Source organism: Acomys minous (assembly GCF_964271855.1).
Source record: "Acomys minous genome assembly, chromosome: 4".
Taxonomy (NCBI): Eukaryota; Metazoa; Chordata; class Mammalia; order Rodentia; family Muridae; genus Acomys; species Acomys minous.
In genome coordinates this window covers 40,932,855-40,956,387 of record NC_140486.1, presented here as the reverse complement: position 1 = coordinate 40,956,387, position 23,533 = coordinate 40,932,855, and positions in this window count along the sequence as shown.

The following is a 23,533-nucleotide window of genomic DNA, read 5'->3' as shown; positions in this document are numbered from 1 at the left end:
GTTTTAAGTTTTTTTAAAAAAAAAAATACTCATTTTGAATTGGGTGTTGATTACCAAAAGTGTGGGAATCAAAACTCTGAGATTAGAAGTGTTGTTGTTGTTGTTGTTGTTGTTGTTGTTGCTGCTGCTGCTGCTACTGTTCCTCCTCCTCCTTCTCCTTCTTCCTTTTCCTTCCATAACTAGCCAACCATGTTACTATTAACATGACGTGTTCATGTCACCACCCTTTGTTTAGAATCGTGGTTCCCTTAAACAGGAGTCAGAAACTGCAAGAAATGTCAACGCTCATATCTCCAGAATATGTAGCAGAACGGATTCTCTGGCCATGGAGCGTGAGTCTCCTAAGGAGGGGGGAGAGGGGGGAGCTTACGCAGACAAGGCTAAGGCAAGGGTGAAAAAGAAAACTGGCTTAGAAGCTACTGGTTTTCAGATTTTTCTTTGATGACTGTTGATTTGTTGGAGGAGTGGTTTATATGACTTTTTGTCACATCTGACAATTACAATATTTCTCACAGAAATTCTAAGAGAAGAGGAAGTAAGCAATATACTTCCTATCTGAGAGATTATGCATGCCTTGGTGTAATTTATGTCTGCCTCAAGTATTGGGCTAATTTGTTATTGCTTAGGACATGCAGAATCTCAAAGAAGATGGTGGTACATCCATGATGAGAATCATTTTATAGGGTCACTTCTCTGTCTATGATTATTATCTTGATGCTTTTGCTCCATATTAGTTACTTTTCTGTTGTTGTAATAACACACCATGACCAAAAGGAATTTACACAAGAAGGAATTCATTTTGAATTAAGGTTGCAAAGGGATAAAGGCCCATCATGGTACGGAGGCATGGCAGCAGATGGCAGGAGGAAGAATCTGGGATACAGCATTTTCAAAAACATCCAGGAAGCAGAGAATGAACTGGCGCCGGGGCAAGGTTATACACTCCCAAAGCCCACCCCTGTTGACATGGTTCATCCAGCAAGTCCCCACGCCCTAGACTTTCCAAAGCCTTCCCACACACCACCACCAACAGGGGTCCTAGTGTTGAACGTTCTCCTTTAAAGCATCGCCCTCTCTAACATAGCTAGGTATACCTTAAAGTCTCTTTTAAGGAGGAACATGATTGTGGTTTCCTTAGGGTTTTTTTTTTGTTTGTTTGTTTTGGTTTGGTTTGGTTTTTTTTTTGTTGTTGTTGTTGTTTTGTTTTTGTTTTTAGAGACAGGGTTTCTCTGTGTAGCTTTGGCTGTCCTGCACTCGCTGTGTAGACCTTAGTATTCCTAACTTACTTACTTTTAAAAATATTTTCTCATATAAATAAATGACTTGGTGGCAATCCAGTTTGGAATAAAATAATCTCTTTTGAGGACTTTATGAATTGTCTTAAGTCTTCTGACATATTGAAATACACAGGAGAATTCTGAAATTAGCCTGTTTTTTTTTTCCCTTACCACACCTAAAAAAAAAAGTAAACCAATAGCTGAAAGGAGTCTCAGTGAGAATCCAATATTGATGGTGTCACAGAAACCAGAGATCTCGAACCAAACCAATGACTCATTAAAATGAACATTTGCAAGAGAAGATGTGCGGACAGAGGGATATACTGTGGGACACACTGACAAACCCGCAGTTCTCATGATGAGATGTTTTTTATGCTTTGGGCTTTTGTTGCTGTTGTTTTTGTTAGTGGTGGTGGTGGTAGTGTGTGTGTGTGTGTGTGTGTGTGTGTGTGTGTGTGTGTGTGTGTGTGTGTGTGTTTATTTTGGTGGAGAAGTTTCAAGTGCAAAGGATGGATATGAGGGGATAAGGGAATGAGTAGGACTGGGGTACATGATGTGAAACTCACAAAGAATCAATAAGAAGTTTAAAAAAATAAATTATTTTATTTATTTAAAATGGAGGGAAACCCAAAGTGATTTGGAGATGTTTAAGTTCAAAATAAAAACTGGTTAAAGAGAATATGTACACCAAAAAATGTACACCAAAACCACAACCCTCTGACATGCAGACAAATATACTACAAGAGAAAACACTCATCCACAATTCACATGTTTACTACAGCAGATAGGCAGACACAGTACTGATGATACAGTCCATGTTGTGTGTTGACGATGTATAACATATAACTAAACAAACAGAGGGCATATAACCCTGCTCTTGCCTTCCATGGCCTCAAGCATGCTTGTCACTGCCTTTGCACATTCATGAATATTCATGTGCATTACGTTTCGGACACCAGAGCCTGTACTCCCGGTTGTTTTTGTAATGTGACTATTCTTCGTAAATTTGTTTTATATCATTTCATACAGATATTTACATGGGATATTTACACTTAAATAAAAAGATAATTACATGCTCTTGCTTTTCAAATATGGTACCCGGGTGATTTAAAAATATAGATAGACCTCAAAGCAGAATAACTCAGCAGATTGAAAGCAGAAAGAAAGTTGCTTTCTTTTAAACATTTTATGTAGTGTGTCTGCCTGAGATGCGCACCATAGCATGCAGGTTCCCAGCACAGGGTAGCTTGCAGGAGTCTGTCCTTCCCTCCCACCACATGGGTCCCAGAGGCCACACTCTGACTGTCAGGCTTGAGAGTATCTTTCCCACTGAGCAATCTCACCAGACTAAAACTCTGTTCTTTTTTAGTCACATATTGGATTTGCTTAATATGTGAAATTCTGTCATTTTTCTAAAAAACAAAACTTTACAAAACACCATCCTGCCCCCTTTCTTCTTTTGCAATACTAGACATTAAACCCTGGGCTTTATCCGGGTTTGGCACAGAGCTCTACCCCAAGCCCCAGAGCAATTATTTCTCATATAAGCTTGGTATTTGTCTTGATATATAAGATGCTTTTCTATAGTAAATTAGTAAGTGCCTATTTAAAGATTTTAGTTTCAGGCCCCTACATGTTAAGTAATAAACATAGTTTATGAAGCAGGTTTTATGGCATCTTCAATGATCCTCAAAATTGTAAAGGGATCCTGAGACTAAAACTTTTGATATGAAAAAAGTGGAGGTATACATACATATACCATGAGATTTATTTAAGGAGCAAAGCATCTTCATGTAGTGTTGGCCTGAGATTTACCAAGGTGCCAAGGTGAGAGTAGTGTTGTATTGCCTGTGAGCCCATGGGCTGTCCCTGAGTACTCACCACAGAGATGTTTTGTAATCCAGGCAATATTCTAGAAAAGCAAAACACCTAGATTCAGTGAATCATTTGCTTGCTGTAGTGGTGTCATCTTTGTAAAAATACTTAGCGAGCTACTCTCTAAATTTAGGCAAACATTTGTAGCTTAATAATAAAACAGGCCAAGAAAACAATCATTTTACGTACATAACTCACACTTTATACATCAGTGATGATTGAAGGGCATTTTGAATTAGAATTCTTTTTCTTCATGCCTCAATTATCTTATTTAATCACAAAATAAATTTAAATTATTTGTAAACAATGGAAACTATTATTTGGAAATAATGGAAATTCATTATTATTATGTGCAATTATTAAGTATATCTCAAAATCTGGTAAGCCTTTATTTCCACCCTTCTGTCTTCAAGAGAAAACCAGGCAAAGTGAATTTTGTGTTAAAGAGGATAAATGTCCTCTTTACCCAGAGAACGTAAAAAGCTTAAGTGACAACAGGAAAACGAAGTGCCCTTGTCACACTCTCATCCCGTGAACTGACTCTTGCCATCTTGTATAAAGCCTCCAGCCCACTAGTCAGGGACCCTGTGTATTGCCATTTCAAGCTGAGTGCTAGGAAACAAGAGCCATTCCCCATGCGTTCCCTGACACTCCACCAGCAGCAGGCACCTGTGTTCTGGGTCAGACAGACCACAGAGGCATGTAGAAAAACAAACAAAATGAAGGTCATGCCAAGGAAAACAGTTCACTCTGTGCTTTAAGTTATATCTGTTATATTCTAAAACAATAAAGCAATGATAAACTTTAAACTGAGTTAGATTTAAGGAAAGAACCTTTTTATTTTTATTTTTGGCTGTCTCACTGTGGTAGAAAATCACAGAGCCCATAATGATCTTGGAGGTAATCTTATTATTTTGGGGTTTTACATTTTTTTTTCCTCTAGAAATTGAGTTAAAGGGAGATTAAATGGCATCAGAGCAGAAACACTCTCTGGGTCCACACACCCTCTCACTTTAATCCAATGTATTTTCAACTGCATTTCAACTGGCCCCCTCATCTGCCTGTGTGGGACAGGGCGCAGTCATAAGAAGAGCCGAAAAAGCCCGTGTGAAGTGGGAGCCGTGTGTCTGTTCTTGCCGTCCTATCCGGAACCCTTTCAGTTATAACAGAGGCAGGCATAAGGCAAAGAGAAGAAAATGCAATGAACAGCTCAGCCAAATCAAGCATCAGGTGATACGTGGACCCTTTATCCTCTACATAAAGGCTAAAGGAAGTATTTTCACTACAGCAGTAGTAGGAAAAGGTTCCCGGGGTACCGAACTTCGCTGCCACTGGGACTTATACCATTCATGCTCCATCTAGGTGTTTGAGTAGGAAATCAGAGAGGTTTTCTTATGCTGTAATCCCCCACGTGGAATTGTGGGGGAATATTCTTTCTGCTGAAATTCTCAGTGAAGATTGGAAAAGAAATACTTTTTTGCATTCGTGCAGTGTACACGGTACCTTCATAGATTAAGAAAAGAGAGGAATTTCACCTGTTTCTGTTCTTAGAGTTTTAAGATAATTATATTGTTTTTACTCCTGGATATAATAATTTCAGTTTATGTATTTTTTTCTTAAATACTAAAAAGGTATTGAAACCAAGTAGTCAAAGCTCTGATGTTATGCTTGAAAATAAATCAGTGGTTCTCAACCTGTGGCTTGTGACCCCTTTGGGGATTGCATATCAGAGGTCCTACGCGTCAAGTAACTACAATATTATTCATAACAATAGCAAAATTACAATTATGAAGTAGCAATGAAATGATTTTATGGTTGGGGGTCACCACAACATGAGGAGCTCTATCAAAATGTTTCGGCATCAGGAAGATGGAGAAGCACTGGGGACAAAGCTGTCGAGTAGGATGGGGATGTCTGTCACGGCTCTAGTTACCATTGGGTTTCTGCCACATTAGTTTAGATTCAAGTTGCCGTAGGGAAAAAAAATGCCATTCATATTTAAGCCATGTTTTAGGGCTTGGAAAAATGCTATCTCCATGTCAGGAGTACTTTTAAAAGATAGTTTAACGAGTTTGTGACATGGTTGAAAGCGTTTGTTTAGTCATTTTCTCAACTTTTCAACAAAATTCACAAACAACTAAGACCTGATCATTGAAGTATTATATTATGCTGAGCTACACTACTTGCATACATGGATGTATTTTAAATTTTCTTGAGAATTTCATATACAAGTACTTTATTTATTTCATTTCAACCCCTCCTTCACCCAAAGCTCCAAGTTCTCCCATTTCCTCTCACCTCTGAAAATATCACTTCTTTTAAAAAATATTTTTATTATGTTTCTTTTTAATATATATATTTATATTATTATACATAAATAAAAAAAACTACATACAGCAGGAACAACCATGAGAAAATCAGGAGTTATATAAATGTTACATTCATAGTGATTTGGCTATTTGTATTTAGCAAACTTGAAGTAAATATCTTTTCTATCTTTTTGGGTCTAAATTTCTGAATGGAAATTAATATCTATCATATCTCATCTCTATTAATTTAAAACATTTATTTTGATCGGAAACATCTTAACATCTAACCTATTAAGCTTAATTGAAGACTAAACTATCTGGTCTTCAAACTCATCAGAGACTTGAGAAGGGACAAAACTTAATACCTGAGTGAACCCAGAGTTCCGGTTAGCAGCTTTTTGGAAAATATCACTTTTTAAAATTACTATTGATGTGTGTGTGTGTGTGTGTGTGTGTGTGTGTGTGTGTGTGCGCAGCCTACTGAGTCCATTTAGTGTTGTTCATATGTACATGTGTTTAGGGATTACCACCTGGGACTGGATAACGTATGAGAGAGCTCACTCTTGGAGAAGACTGTTTCTGCTTCTTTCAATAGCCATTAGAAGCTGTAGTTCTTCATAAAGAACCTGCAGTTCTTCATCTAGGGGAAAATCCTCCTGAAAATTTCACCCCACACTTTGGCATGCTAACTGATATTGTTGCTATTCAGGTCTCATTTACATAGCCATACTGTTTCAATTTTATGCGGGCAGCTTCCTTGTCACATCCAGAAGATGCTATCTCACTGCAGGTGTCTTGGTCCTTGGCCTCTTACAGGCCTCCTGTCCCTTCCTCCACAATTTCCCATGAACCTCAGATATAGGGGTTATGTGATAGATGCATCAACTGGGGCTGGGCATCTTGTGGTAATTTATTCTCTGCATTTAGATCAGTTGCAGATCTCTGTAGTGGTCTCCATCTGTTACAAGAAAAGAGTTATTTGATAATGAGTGAGAGTTACACTTACCTGTGGGTATAAGGATAAATATTTAGAAAGCATTTAGAAATTAAATTGGCTTGTTGCATCTTGTTATGCCATGTTCAGTTGATATCTCTGGGAGGCCTACTCTTTTATAAAGGGAAATAGAGGACCAGAGTTTCTCAGTGAGAAGGAAGGTGAGGTGAACTAGAAGGAAGGGAGGGAGAAGAGGCTGTGGTTGGGATAAATCATACAAGAGAAGAACAAATAAATAATAAAAATGAAATTATATTGGTTTAAGAGAACAGCAGGAATCTTTTGAATGGGACTCAGCCATTTTGTTTTACCATATAAACTCATATGGTATGTGGGAGGTATTCTGTGGAAGACAGTATGCTTAGAACTGAGCTGATCATATTTTTAATGGCTTTTAACACCATAGAGCACACATTCTTGTGGGGAAAGAAAGAAAAGACCTTATAGACATAATATTATTGTGCACTGTGTAAAGATTCAAATGCTGATTTCTATGTTGCCCTCCCCCCCGCCCTATATCTGTTAGCAACCTTTGATCTGAAAATCTCCTGTCTCAATGTTGCATAAACACTGCTCCCCAATTGTTCCGTGATATGTCAATAAAGCAACTTCACAGCCAATTGCTGAGGAGGGGAGAAAATAGGGCTGGACTTCCTTCCAACCAGGGAAGGAGAAGAGAGAGAGAAGAAGTGGGGATTCTGCCATGGGCAGAGGTCCAGGAGATATCAGGAGACAGCAGCTGAACAGAGAAAGCTAGAAAATACAAGTATCTCAAGTATTTATGTTGAGAGGAAGGCACATTAGCTTAGAGAGTTAAGAATAGATTGCCTGGCATGGTAGTACATGCCTTTAATCCCAGCACTCAGAAGGCAGAGGCAGATGAATCTCTGTGAATTCAAGGCCAGCTTAGTCTACAAAGCGAGTCCAAGACAACCAAGGCTACACAGAGAAACCCTTTCTCAAAAAGGAAAAAAAAAAAAGAAGATTAATACTGCTCAGTTCTTGTGCCATAAAGCGTATTAAACAAATATAATAGTTAAGTCTCAATTATTTGTGTGCTTGTTGGGTTAAGTGCAAATTAATATTACTCTCAATTATTGGGGTGCTAGCTGGGTTAAGAGTGAAACTATAGCATACACATCTTATTTTTTATTTTTTAATTTTAATTTTATTAATTTATTCTGATTACAATTCAATTCTTATTCCACCACTGTGTCCTCCTGTTCTTCCCTCCTTCCCACTTTCACCCTATGAGGGACCTCCTCCCCCACTATATGGTCATAGGCTATCAAGTGTCATTTTGGCAGCCTGCTTATTCTTTCTTTGAGTGCCCTCAGGCCTCCCCACCAAGGAGAGGTGGTCAAATATGGAGCACCAGAGTTCATGTGAAAGTCAGCCCCTGCTCTCTATATAACTGTGGAGAATTTCCTGTCCATTGGGTAGATCAGAGTAGGGGATTGATGTTTACTACTTACATGGTCCTTGGTTAGGGCAATAGTTTGAGCAGACCCCCCTGGGCCCCGATCCACCCATCAAGATGTTCTTTTTGTATGTTTCTAGGACCCTCTGGGTCCTTCTGTTTCCCCATCTCCTATATTTCTCTTACCTAGAGCCTCAGTAGGTTGTCCTCACATCTATCCCAATCTCCAGGTAAGTGAAGACTTTCATGGGACATGCCTTTTGGGCTAGTGCCCAATTATAAGCGAGTATATACTATGTGAGTCTTTCTGCTTCTGGGTTAACTCACTCATTATGATCATTTCTAGTTCCATCAATTTGTCCACAATTTTCTGGATTTCCTTGTTTTTAATAGCTGAGTAGTATTCCATAGTGTAAATGTACTGCAGTTTCTTTAACCATTCTTCAACTGACGGATATTTAGGCTGTTTCCAGGTTCTGGCTATTATGAATAAGGCCTCTATGAACATGGTTGAGCATATGTCCTTGTTGTATGCTGGAGCATTTTCTGGGTATATTCCAAAGAACGGAATAGCAGGGTCTTGAGGTAGCCCTATTCCCAGTTTTCTGAGAAAGCGCCATATAGATTTCCAAAGTGGTTGTACAAGTTTGCATCCCTATCAGCAATGAAGGAGAAATACTGACACAATTTTTAAAGACATTGAAAGATCAAGTCTCGACTTCATATGGAAAAACAAAAAATCCAGAATAGCTAAAACAATCCTATACAATAAAAGATCCTCAGGAGGAATCTCCATACCTGATCTCAAGCTGTACTATAGAGCAATAGTAATTAAAACAGCATGGTACTGACATAGCAATAGGCTGGTGGGTTAATGGAATTGAATCAAAGACCCAGAAATGAATCCACACACATTTGCTCACTTGATTTTTGACAAAGAAGCCAAATCTATTCAATGGAAAAAGGATAGCATATTCAACAAATGGTGCTGGTCTAACTGGATGTCTACATGTAGAAAAATGCGATTAGACCCATATTTGTCACCATGCACAAAACTCAAATCCAAGTGGATTAAAGACCTCAACATAAAACCAGAGACACTAAATCGGTTAGAAGAAAAAGTGGGGAAGAGCCTGGAACACATTGGCAAAAGAGACAACTTCCTGAACAGAACACCAACAGCCCAGGCCTTAAGGTCAACAATTAATAAATGGGACCTCATGAGGCTGAGAAGCTTCTGTAAGGCAGGATACTGTCACCAGAATAAAAGCGACAGCCTACAGACTGGGAAAAGATCTACACCAACCCAACATCTGACAAAGGTCTAATATCCAAAATATATAAAGAACTCAAGAAATTAAACACCACCAAACCAAATAACCCAATTGAGAAATGGAGCTCAGAACTAAACAGAGAATTCTCAACAGAGGAATATCGAATGACTGAGAAACACTTAAAGAAATGCTCAACGCCTTTAGTCATCAGAGAAATGCAAGTCAAAACGACTCTGAGATTCCATCTTACACTCATCAGAATGACTAAGATCAAAAATTCAAGTCACACCACCTGCTGGTGAGGATGTGGAGAAAGAGGAACACTCCAGCATACACGTTTTAAAAGAACCACTAACAAGAACCTGTCTTGACTGTATAAAGAAGATAGCTCTGAGGAAGATTTTTTTTGATTAAAGATTGGAAATATGAACAGAATTTATCTAAACCTAAAGGACGCAAAAGCACATTCCAGTTGGATAGAACAGCAGGTAATGAGGGAGGAGCATGGTAGTATGACGAAACAAAGGAGGATCAATGTAGTCAACGTACAGAGTGAGTCTCACAGAAGATGGGCGTGACGATGTATCAGAAGGCCAACAGAGTCATCCACAGAGAGCCGGTACCCAAGTAAGGATAGCCAGAAATGTTTTAGAATTGACAGGATGAGATTTAGAAGATAGAAAGCAGGAATCTTGAACAAAACAGGTTTGTAACCAGATGGATGCTGAAGCTGAAAACCTTGGGTGTCTAAGGCATCACAGGACAGTCAGTAGGTCAAAGTTCCAAGTACATTAAACCGGGTCGATAAGTACACACTGATGTTCAGAGGCATTCTGAGATAAGGTATAGAGATTACACTTATCCTTTTTCAGAAGTACTCCTCTCTCGCATCCTTGTTCTCCCTCTAAGGTGACCTCTGCGGGCTAATCAATAGATTTCCTGCTCTTTGACTTCACATGATGTTTTGCCAGTGGGGGCTCCTGTCAAGAACTGTGAGGAGCTAAAGAATTTACCTTCCTAATAAGCAAATGAGTTAGCTCGCCACAGTATCGAAAGTGCTACAGAGAGCATATTTAGAGACAAAAAAAAAATTGTATCCCAGTAAAAGAAGCAGGCAGAATAATATGATCTTTTCGTGGGTCTGATCTCAAGTTCAGATGTTCACAGGACAGTGTGAAGAGTTCCCAACGATAGCTACACTAGAAGAGCCTATGCCTTAGGTACCCTACATACATGGCCGAGGCTCAGGCGGATCTCCTACCTTCTAAAACTGCCGGTTGTACTAGCATCCTTGAAAAAGAGAAACAAAGACAGCTTTCCCCCTACTTATAAGATGTGCAGAAATGCAACAATCCTCTGTATAAAATCTCCAACAACCCTCAGAGAATTATCAGTAGAAATAAAGGGAGTGTGCATACTCATTTATTTCTATTTATGATTTCCTTCTCTCCTTTGGAAGTTAATGGCTCTGTTTGCGTCCTTCAGCAGGGGATGACTGAGTCTGTCAGGATGACTCAGGACGCATCCCTGTCCTACACTGTACTCAGCATTCTCTCCCGCTCCAGTGTGTAAGAACGGAGAGTGCTCTTCCCTGCTCTAGTCTGAAGTCAGGCTAGCACAGGAAGCTCCCTCATATCCTGCCTGTCTGCTTTGTTTGTGGATAGCCTCTTTTAGGAAACTGAGACAGAGGGGAGGACATTCTAGTGGGAATCTAGATGAGAGAATCATGGGAGAATGGCAAAGTAGAAGGATCCAGAGGGTCCTAGAAGCCTACAAGTAGAACATTATGATAGGCAGATTTGGGCCCAGGAGTCCTGCTCAAACTAAGGCACCAGCCAAGGAAAATACAGGCGGTAAACCTTAAACCCCTACCCAGATCTAGACAATGGACAGAACACTCTCCACAGTAGAGTGGAGAGTGGGATATTACTTTCTCACATACTCTGGTGCCTCAACTTTGACCATGTCCCCTGGAGGGGGAGACCTGATGGCACTCAGAGGAAGGACAGCAGGCTACCAAGAAGAGACTTGATACTCTATGAACATATACAGGGGGAGGTAATCCCCCTCAGGAACAGTCATAGGGGAGGGGAACAAGGGGGAAATGGGAGGGAGGGAAGAATGGGAGGATACAAGGGATGGGATAACCATTGAGATGTAACAAGAATAAATTAATAAAGTAAAAAAAAATCCCTATCTGTTCGCCTTCATCGAGTGTGCCGTTCACTACTGGGATCTTGAATGAGCTAGATCTCTTAGTTTGGGGGCTTGAGATAGTAGTAGGACCCACTGCAGAGAGAGTAGAAAGACTATGGAAATCCCCAGAACCATCGGTGTTCTTGCATGGGCAGAGAAACACTTGCCCACACAGGAACTTTAGGTTGCCATAAAAACTTGGCTTTTTTTTTTAAATAAAATACTCCTCTGAAGAATTTTAACACTGAAGCTACTGCAGGGCTCCGAATAAGGAGGGATGTGCGGTTTAGTGTGTGTGGCTCTAGGAGACAATCAATAGGCTGAAAATCTGAGCTCTAGGCTGATTTTGCTATAGGCTCAGAAGTCTGAATTTTATGCCATACAGCAAGTACCTGCTTCAAGAAATGCTAGAAATGCCAGTTTATTATTTTTAGTGAGAAATACCACTGTCATCCAAGTAGAATATGTAAATCTACATATGTAACTCTACTTATAAGCATGTTTTTGGATCTCTAAAAGGTACTAAATTTGGTTGCTTGTTAAATAAGATGTTTCCTAGGCTAGCCATCTCTACTTCCTTGACTTACATTTAAATGTGACATTTCTACTTTGGATTGTGGCAGGGCTTCTTTAAATGTATTGTGGCGATGTCTCAGGCTACGGCCTTCTTTGTACTTTTCCTCTATGTGGAAATAGTGGTGTTTTGCTCTCAGGAAGACTCTTGTGTCTCTATTTTGTGTGTATTCCATTGTCAGTAGGCATTAGGGGCTTTATTTCTTCTCATCTTCTCTGGTCATCTTGGTATTCTTGGTAGTGAGTGTACCGAGACAGGAAATTTGATCCCTCATACATAAAGTAGAACATAGTTAAAGAGTAATGTATGTGAAAGTTAAAGGTGAAGAGGCCTCTGCAGCACAGTAGCAAGCATTTAACATGGGTAAACATGGTTATTACTTTAGTTTTTAAAATTATTTTTATTATTGAAATGATTGTAAGAATCAGCACCATTATCCTGCTAGCATGTTAACCAAGCCTTCATGGTTACTTTCTGCCTCTCATTCAGACTTCATATCTCTCATGACACAGAACAGTGAGTCCAGATGAAGACATTTTCATTACTCAAGGTAGGGAGTTGTTCACATTTTTTTTGAAACTTACACAATGAACCTGATTCTCATACAAAGTAAATTGCTTTAAGTAAATTGCTAATGTCCAGTGAGTTGTGGTACATCATACAAGAAGGGATATAAAAGTATAGAAGGTACATGGACATTGCTCTACAGGGAGATGTAACATAATAATAAGTCCTCATTTTGGTGAGCTATATTTAGATATACAAGTGGAGCTGAAGTCCCACTCAATGAGGAAAATCTGTGTTCATCCCTACAACCAGGGTGATCTACAAATTAAGTTAGGAAGTATCTGGACCAGGTACTACCAGGGTGATCTACAAATTAAGTTAAGAAGTATCTGGACCAGATAGCATTTAGAAAAGAACTAATGGATGCTCTAACTGGATTATAACCATTTATTTTTGTCATGATCATAAACAGTTTAGACTCATCTTTGCAGTTTTATCTTAGAACTTAGTGATCTGGTGGTGAAGTCATCAGCGTCCAGAGCAAGTCTCAGACTTTCCTTAAACCCCGATTTGATCTGTATTGTTCGATCAAATTCCTCTTTGAGAAAGTAAGAAATGAAGAGACTCTTTGCCTGGGTAACTTAGCAAATATCTCCAAGCAAGTAGAAAAGGCTGACATGCACTGAGGGGGCGTGCACCCCATCTTCTCACTGCAACCTGCAATGACAAGGAAACCCCAAAGGCAGTCTGCCTGAGGCTTTGGAGCACTAATGTAGTTAACTAGATTTATTAGAGCTGACTTAATTTAGACACACAGAAGTTTCCCTAGATCACTAGAAGCACCGACGTTTCCACGGGTTCCCCAGCATTTCCAAAGGCTTTGGACTCAGGAGTCAATGCACAAAAGGGACTAAAATGTCAAGGATTTTTAGCTTGTCTCTGGAAGAGATTTGTGGATGCTCTTATCAATTGTTGCTATGACAGTCAAAGCTCTCTCCCTAGAGAAACTTTCTTCAGAAAAAGGACTGCATCCACAGACAAAAGACCTTCAGTAGCTAAAGTAATAGTTCCCTACATCCCGTCTCTTCCCCCCTAGACTCTCCCCAGCCATATTGCTGGGTCTGCCAGCTTCTAAGGGGAATTTGTCTGTATATTAAGGACCTCCGACTTACAATCACCATCTAAGGCACCTCTGCAGCATGCTGAACTTTCTGATTCTGGAGAAAGGGGAGGTGGATGAGCTAATCTCTCTAGATCACAAAATAAAGGTGTGGTCTTAAGCATGGAGTACTTCCGGGAGCTTTCGCCTATGGATATAATAAAGTGGTTAGTAGCGAAGCTTGCAGTTTCTTCTCGGGGAAGAGTTCCCCACATAAGCTTTCAGTTGTAAACCATCTACCTAGTTTCTAGCTGTCTGGGAAGTGACAGTTTACAAGGCAGACAGGCGTGGGACTGCTGGCAGTCGCAGTAAGAACTCAGTTTTCCATGGCCTTCTTCCCCATTTGTCCTCGGTCCAACAGCTCCTCTTGGAGGATTTGCTTAGGTGTTAAGCTTGTAAGAATTTGTATCTCCCATTTAAAGAGAGTCGGAAGTGAGCAGTTGTACTCCTGAGTCTTCTGAGGGTGTAGAAAGCCAAGGGCAGGTATACAGTGAGACCCCTTGCAGTCAGTGTCTCCTGAGGATCACAGAACTCAGCCTGAATGTGAGATCAGGACAGTTAACCACCAATCATTTTCCTGGTTTAGTTCAGAGACACTAGAAGATAAATGTCAATCTTGGCTTTACAATGAAACTAGGAACCTGGAACACACATATTCCTCCAAGTAACTCCAATAAAACTCACCATTCACCAAGTTGGACTTTGTTGGTATCTGTATTGTCAACTTTACTAGTTGACAGGATAAAATCCACTGTATATCGCCTCACATGCTTACACACACACACACACACCACCACCACCACCACCATGACCACAACCACCACGACCACCACCAATAACAACAACCCAAACCCCTCTTTTTAAAACTTAAATCCATTGCTTATACACTTTTTAAGTACCATGGAATACTATTTATTTTATCTTTTGTGCCTGGCAAAGAGCCATGGTTGAGCAGATGTAATAGACACCAACAAATATCAAACTCAGGTGGCTCTCAGACTGCCTGACAATATTTCTCTTATTAATTCATATTCCCAGCCAATCTTAGTTTGCCAAAGATGACCATAACAATGCTGTATCTTCTGGTATATTTATATTAACACTTCCATTAGAGAGATAGGGCTTCCCTTTATTTTCAGCAACTTTGAAAGGGAATAAATGACTTCCAGGACATTCTTTTTTAGAAGGCCTTTTTTTCTTTTCTTTTTCTTTTTCCTTTTTTCTTTTTTCTTTTTCTTTTTTTTTAATGAAAAGGTAACATGAAGACACTCACAAGGCCTCTTGGGAAGTCTCTGGACCACTTTTCAATGTTTCTGTGGAGTGGAGTGAGAACTAACTCTCCATCATCCAGATGCTAAAGTCTGAGTACCCACTGTGATGACTTGAGGGCCTTTGGAAGGTAAACAGGTCATGAGAGTGGAGTACTCATACAAACAGAGAAGAAGACAGGAGTCTACACTCTGTGTGTGTGTCTTCTGAAGAAACAACTTGATGATGCATGGCCGTCTTCAAGCCAGGACTGAGTCCTTCTTGACACTAGATCTATCAGTAACTTAATTTTAGGTGTCCCTGCCTCCACTTTAAACAAATTTTAATTATATGAGCTATTCATTCTATGGCATTTCTCTTTAACAGCCCACGATTTAAAATCATGTTCCTAATAGGATGTCCTCCCCTTTGTCCCAGTTTCCTGGTAAGTGAAGGCTTTCGTGGGACATGCCCCTTGGGCTAGTATGCAGATATAAGTGAGGATATACCATTTGAGTCTTTCTGCTTCTGGGTTAACTCACTCATTATTTCTAGCTCACTATCATTTCTAGCTCAATCAATTTATCCACAAATTTCGGGAATTCCTTGTTTTTAATAGCTGAGTAGTATTCCATAGTGTATATGTACCAGAGTTTCTTTATCCATTCTTCTACTGATGGACACGGGAGAATAGAAAAGTAGAAGGATCCAGAGGGTCCTAGAAACCTACAAGTAGAACATTATGATAGGCAGATTTGGGCCCAGAGGTCCCGCTCAAACTAAGGCACCAGCCAAGGAAAATACAGGCGGTAAACTTTAAACCCCTACCCAGATCTAGCCAATGGACAGAACATTCTCCACAGTAGAGTGGAGAGTGGGATATGACTTTCTCACATACTCTGGTGCCTCACCTTTGACCATGTCCCCTGGAGGGGGAGACCTGGTGGCACTCAGAGGAAGGACAGCAGGTTACCAAGAAGAGACTTGATACCCTATGAGCATATACAGGGGGAGGTAATCCCCCTCAGGAACAGTCATAGGGGAGGGGAATAAGGGGAAAATGGGAGGGAGGGAAGAATGGGAGGATACAAGGGATGGGATAACCATTGAGATGTAACAAGAATAAATTAATAAAAAGAAAAGAAAAGAAAAGAAAAAATAAAATAAAATCATGTTCCTAGTAGATCTAGTTATGTGGTGAGGGCCCAGCATCTGATAGCTGCCATTGGTCAGGGGTCTTCTTAAGTTTTCACATCTCAGAGCAAAGAGGAAGGAGAGGAACATAATGAGCAAAGGAGAGGGAGAGAGAGAAAAGAAGGAAAGGCAGAAGAGGGAGGATGGACTTCTATTTACAAATAGCTGCTCCTGGGATAAAGGACCTTCTCCCATGACCACATGATCCATTCATACAGGCAGAACCTTAATGACCTCATAACCTCTTACTCATGGCTAATAATTTCTACTTGTCCTTTGTGAGTCATCCAGACTCGCCAGGACACTAACAGTAGTTACTATCACTTCTATTATAATGCATTTGCAGCTCTTCCTCAAAATTAAAGTGCAATTAAAGCATATATATTGAAAATATACACATAGGTTAATTCTTATTTATGTAGTCTCCTGAAAAAAAACATCATCACTATCAATATAACATTTAACTCCAAAGTTTCTGAACATCTCTTTTCTGTCTCAGTGACCTATTTATCTAGTTCTTCATGATAATAGCATGTTTCATTTTAATGATGCAAATCTCCTGTCTTTAGCTGTCTTTTCAAAATGACTTGGGCTATTTTTGCTTATATTGTACTAATTTTTCATCCCTGAATAGTAAATCTTCATTGATGTGAAATTTCTTCTACTGACTTATCCCACTCTATCCTTGAAAAATTATGTTTGTTCCTCAGGCTAGTATCCCTCATGAGTAATAGGAAAAACATACATATATATATAAGCTTCAGTGGTTTGTCACAATGATGTTCACTGTCTGCTATGGTATATGTAACAAAAAATAGTCACATTATTCTCATACGCGAAAAAAATTCTGTAACTTTGATAGTTTAATGCTCAGTAGACCTAAGAATTCTAGACTTCTATTCACTTCATCTCTTCTAAGTTTCTAGGAAGATTTACAAAGAGAGAAAGATATATATATATATATATATATATATATATATATATAGAGAGAGAGAGAGAGAGAGAGAGAGAGAGAGAGAGAGAGAGAGAGAACAGACAGAGACATACACAGACAGACAGACAGAGACATACATAGACAGACAGTCACACATACACATACACACACCACACACACACACACACACACACACACACACACACACAGACAGTCACACACACACATACACCACACACACACACACACACACACACACACACACACACACTGTTCTGTGCTGTGGTAATCAGAATAAGGATGGCTTCTGTAGGCTTTATATTTGTTTGGTCTTTAGTTGGTGGAACTGTTTAAGAAAGAATTAGGTGTGCCCTTGTGTGCCCTTGTTTGAAAAGATGCACTTTTGCAGTTTCAAAAGCCCACATGGAGCCCAGTCTCTCTTTCTGCTACATAATGTGGATCAGATAGTTACTGCTCCAGTGCCACGCATGCCAGCTGTTGCTATGCTCATTTCCCTATTGGTCATGGACTCAACCTCTGAAACTGTAAGCAATCTCCAAATAAAATACTTTTTTTTGTAAGTTGCCTTGTCCATGGTGTCTCTTCACAGCAATAGGAAAGTAACCAAAACACACAGAGAGCCAGCCAAAACACCTACTTTAATGTTGAAAGGGAAATTTAATGGCAGGTAGGTCTTAGATCGGAAGTGAAACTATCTTCAGAGTAAGGATGGGAACTCGATTTCTTTCCTACAAAATTCTAAGCCAATATGGAAGGATGTGAGCCTGAGTAGGAAAGAATAAAGAAATATGAAAAAGAACACTGAATTTCCCTAACAGATAAGGACTTTATCTGCATTGGATTTTCTGACTGCAATGGAGTACATAGAAGCAGGTGAGGGAAATGCCTGAGCACCATCAGGGAATTACATTCGGTCCTTATTTTCATCTTAGTAGGAGACAGAATGAATATCAAGGGCTATTCTGTATACTCCATCCACATTGATACACTCTCACCTCTCTTGCATAGAGTATTGTCCACTTGAGTCTTGGAATCAGATCAGTCAGCTTCAAGTTCACCTCCATAGCATGGAAAGATTGGTAGAATAAAGGAATTGATATTTTCTTTTTCCTAGGGACAGGTGACCTGAAATAGAGAAAGCGAGTAAGATCTCTGAGGCTTCTTTGATATATTAATATGGGCTAAGAATTGATCAATTTCAGATAAGATTGTAATTTTGATTAGTGTGAAACAGGGCATAGTATGAGCCTCCTTCTTATTAACCATGAGCTTAATGAAAAACTTAAATATTTCTCATTGGTTGTATGCATCCTTTCCTGCTATTGTCAGTAGAAAGATAATTATTTCCCTACCTGGTATGTTATATTGTCACGTTCTTGGCACAAACTTAGAATATAATTAATTATTTTGTAAGTATTTATCAAACAAAAGCAGGATGGACTTCTACAATGCTACTGCAAGTCATTATTCTTTGGCAGTTACTTACCATGGTTCAGTTAGCTTACATATAGCATTTGAAAGGAAGTCAAATCATTTATCTACCTGGTAACATGTTCTCATTAGCTAACTCATCTTATAACTTTGCTTACATTAAAACTTGTATTGGCTTCTTGAAGAACATTGAAACATTAAAGGAATATTGATGACCACATCATTGATTTTCCTCTTATGAGACAATAAATGGTATAACTCTGGCATTATAAGCCTGAGTCCTCTTTTTCAACTTTTGAGAGTAAACTTACCCTATCTGCACATGTTTTTAAGTCATACCTCCTCACAAACCTGAGGAGACAACATTCCATCCCTGGCCTCTAGGAGATCATTGCTATCTCATCATGCAACATGCATTTAGTCCAGCTTCAAAGTTCACTATAGGTTTAATAGTCTCAACACATTTCAAAAGTCCAAAGTTTCTTGTGAGACTCAAGACGATTTCTTATCCATAGCCCCTGAAAAACAAAAATAAAACAAACTTTGAAAGGTTGTATTGCAGACTGTTTAGGATAAATAAGTTATACGAGTTAACTGTTAGTTGATCAAATCATGGTCATGTCAATCACTAGTCTACTTTTATCACAGCAATATACATCTTAGGTGTGGCAGACAGATATGATTCTATAGAAAGATAAGGTAGGATAGTTAGATAGGTCTTCAGAAACTTCAGAGATAATGTAGAATATAGCATTTAAAATGTTTTTTTTATTATTTTAGAGATTCACTGAAAAATGTGACAGGTTAAATTCTGGCAACACCCAGCCTACCTCAAAGAGAATGATGAGCATCAAAGTACTTTCTTATGGAGAGGGCTTCAAATGTGGCAAACAAGCCACTGGGGAAAATGCCCTCATTTCTACCACAGACAGAATTCTGCCTTAAAAAGGGCAAGTTTGGATGCAGGCAGAGTCGATGGCCAAACTCTGCCAAGACAGGGTAAGCAAGTCCCCAATAGTTCCTGCCTCACAAATATGTCTGTCAGATATATTGGGTCAGAAGGTTGAAGAAGATGCTCCAATGTAATAGAGAGTTTTGGGTGACTATTCAGGTAGAAAACTGTCTCTGTCATCTTTTCAGCTGGAAAGCTACTAACCTGCACTCCCAGCATACTTAGGTAATCAAGATTATTCCTTCTCATGTCTCTGATGAAGTTGAAAACCAAGTAGCATAGTTTTACAACAAACCTTAGTTGTTTAGGGGTCAAGATGTTTTTCGGTCTAGATAGATGTTTTAAGTTGATAATAATAAGATGTGATGGAGATTGATTTACATTCAGAATTGTAGATGCACCAAGATAGGAAAGAAGTTTTCTTCAAGGCTGTCAAATACTAATAGCTCAAACACTAAGAATGTAAGATTTATATAATTCCTGATTTTGTCATGGTTCTTCTTCCTATAGGTAGTTTATTGTATATATGTGTAATAATATAAATGTATATGTAAAAATATGAAAAAAGGAAAAGAAAGCAGAAAGAAAGAATATGCATTCTTATACCAAAAGGCATGTGTGGGGCATAAGTGAGAAAACATTGGGCCAACGCAAGACCAAATGCAGCATAGCAAACCCAAATCCGGTAGCTCCATGTCCACTCTCAGGCTTTAGTTTTAAAAGGTCTCTGCTCCCCCAGCTTTGCAGCCTGCAACATAAATTTTTTTTTGGAATTCTAATACTTTTGACATTATCTATTCAGCTTGCATCGTCATCACAATCTCTCATCCCTCGCCAACACATTATTATTTCTAAATTCCTTCATAAACAAAGAACAGTTTACCAAATCCTATAAGGTATAGATTTTCTGAAAGAAAAGTTATAATTCTTTGTCTCTCTCTTGTAGATCCACAGAATAGTCACAAGACCTTATTTACAGAATGAGCCTGCTCTTCTATAGATTTGGGGAAATACAGTTTTTGTAGTGTTATACTGAAACATAGAAACTTTCAGCTTAGAAGAGATAGATGATACCTTATACATACGTTCAGATACATAGTATGTTCAGATACATGATCTGTAAGAGCAAGTATAAGATACTACATAACTTGATACTATTTCTTCCTTATTTATTTCATTTCAGTACACAGTAAGAATGTTGCATGTTGAAACAAGTAATTTTACTTCAATGCTTACATGAGTGTTTACACTACCATTCCAGCTTATGACGATATCTGCATAAATATTTTTCCATTGCTTGCTATTGGGTTGTATCCATTTTTTTCCTACTGTGAACAGTGTAACAATTAGCAACACATGTAATCTCTTAATGAGGTTATGTTAGAATGCATCTATGATCTCCAAGTAGAATCAGAAAATTGAACACACATCCCCATATGTTATATTTATGAAACATATATACATATCCTATTTTATATGGAGCTCTTTAGATTTCCAGATTCTTGAGTTATAGCATGTCAAGTTTCAGTGATTAGCATTTAGTATGCAATGAATTCAAAATAAGGACTTAAAAATTCCACTAAAAACATTCTATTCCCCAGAATAAAGATTTTCAATCTTTTTTTTTTTCTTTTCATTGCTTTCAGATATTAAGGAGTCACCTTGTGGACCGATGAATGCTCAAAATGTCATAGAATATTTTTATTAAATTATTCTTCGTTTTCCTTCAGTTGCACATTGTGTTTACACAGCACACAAAACATTTCTGAAGAAATGCCTTCTGCAATAAACTCGAGTTATGGTTAAACAGCAAGGCAAACAGAACTGCCACTCTTGTAGAGTTTAGACTTAGCCATGACCTAGGGTGGATCACAGAAACTGCCCTTGTCCGTTGTCCTCCTGTGCTGCTTAATTAACTTCTAAATTAAGCTTCATCTGAAATGAAAGATGCTCTTCCCCAGAAGGTGGCCTTCTGTGTCCCGTGTACTCTGTTGTATATTTCAAAGATGTCAGCGACAGCTGCCAATGCTGTGTGTGCTTGGGTGCAGTGAAAAGCCTCTGCCTGGCGTGCCCTTACACGGGAGTTTGTCTGTTTTCCAGTGCACCAGTAGTCTATGAAATCTAATTCTGGATTAATTCCAAAAAGCCTGCTTCCTTAGGTTATGGATTGAAATACAGTATTAATATCCCATTCTTGGGATGAGTGTGAATGCCCTGGCAGCTGCTGGGTTCGAATTAAACACATTGAATTCTCAGTCCAAATCAAAGCAGGGAGTAGAAAGTTACCATTTGCTCCCTTGGTGTTTGTAAAATCAAAGCTGCCCAAGAACCTTGAGAGCCTTGTGGAATCCTCACTTCAAGGAATAATTTAGACTTCAGTTCTCTCTGCCACTGCTGTCCTTTTAACATCCAATACCATTTAGCTGCTGTACTTTTAACATCCATTACCATTTCTCCCCTTTTGTTGAATGTTATGTTCACTTGGAAATGTTTTGAAGAAGTATGTGGTTTCAGATGTAGTTTTTCTAAGGCTAGAATAATTAACGCCGATAGGTATTTCTTTAGGCTAGAGCTATGAGGAGTTTCTACATGTATGATTCTTCTAGCAAATAAAGCCCCTCCTATAAGTAGCCACTTAAATGCAAGGCAAGGTTTAGTCATAAACGTTCAAGGTCTCTTCCTCCTATGAACCACTTTCCCAGTTTTATTCTCTACAATGGTAAGTTGTATTTTCTGTACGTATGACCTTTTCTCTTTAAACTAATATGCATATAAGTCTTTAAGTGCAAGCATGCTCATCAGATGTTCAAATCAAAGATGTTTCATTTAAAAATCTGAATGGGGGAGGCTGTATGTCTTTGAAGGGTAGGCATTTTGCTGGTATAGCATAAATAAAGGCTAGGAGGAACTGTTTCTAAAAGGAGGCACTAGAAAAATAGTTACAGATATGAAGGTAAAATAATTTCTGAAATTCAGATGTAGTTGCTGAAGGGATACATAACACATAGACATATTCAAGGACACATATTCTGCAGTGGGAAAGAGATATTCTGCATCAGTATTCAGGTAATAAATGACCAAAAAAAAAAGGAAATTAAATCTATGAAATATTTTGTATCTTTTGCAAGCTAACAACAGCCCATAAAAATAGTGGCAATTGCTCTTTACTTGAATTGCTATATAATTTGCCATTTCTCCCAAGTTATTGTGACAAATGAAAGCTTGATATCCTTAATGTCCTCTATCAATTCTGAAATGAGTCACAAGTTATATCACCCGTAAGCAGAGGACGTTTCTAAGGTAATTGCTTTACTATTATTTCTTAGGCTAATATAGTACTTCCACACATATATATTTTTTATTGGGGAGGATTGGTTTCCTATGTAGTTGCCTTCCTTCTTGTTTCAGCCTGATAATCTTTGCTGCCATCAGCGAGTAGGTTATGTTTTTTGGACCCAGCATTACTGCCATTTTGGGTTGCATACAGGACTTGTTTGCAGGGTTGTCCTTGACAGTGAAGGAGGTTGGTGTTACCTGTGAGCTCTGACCACAAGAAGCCATTCACAGTCTTCTTGACCTCTGAAGGGAGCTGACTGGTGGGTAAGGACCTGCTGAGAACACTCAAACACTATTTCAGATCCTAACATTTCTCTCTCTCTCTTTTTTTTTATTACTTGTTTATTTAGAAGTGTTCTCTTATTCACTGAGTCAAAGCAAATTATAAGCAATGATATCTTCACATGTGAGGAATACAGATTTAAAAGTTTATGTTTATGTATACATATATATTGTGTGTGTGTGTGTGTGTGTGTGTGTGTGTGTGTGTGTGTGTGTGTGTTGGTGGGGGTGGTGATTAAAACTAGAAAGAAGATCATGAGCCAAGAGGAAGAGATCTTACGGGGAGCAGGAAGTAGAGAGGGGGGAATAATGGGATAAAGGAGTGAAGATAATTGAAAGAGGACAATGTAGCAAGAAATTGGAAGTCAGGGCAAAGGGAGAAAAGAAACGGAACCAAGCAGCAGAGGGGAGGGATAGAACTGAGGGCAAGTGGGGGAGGTGAAAACAAATGAGAGAAAATATAATGATAAATACGTAAAACAGTGCCATAATAAAGACTCCCTTACTGTCTATGCTAACCTAAAAAGCTAAATAAGTAAGTAAACAAACA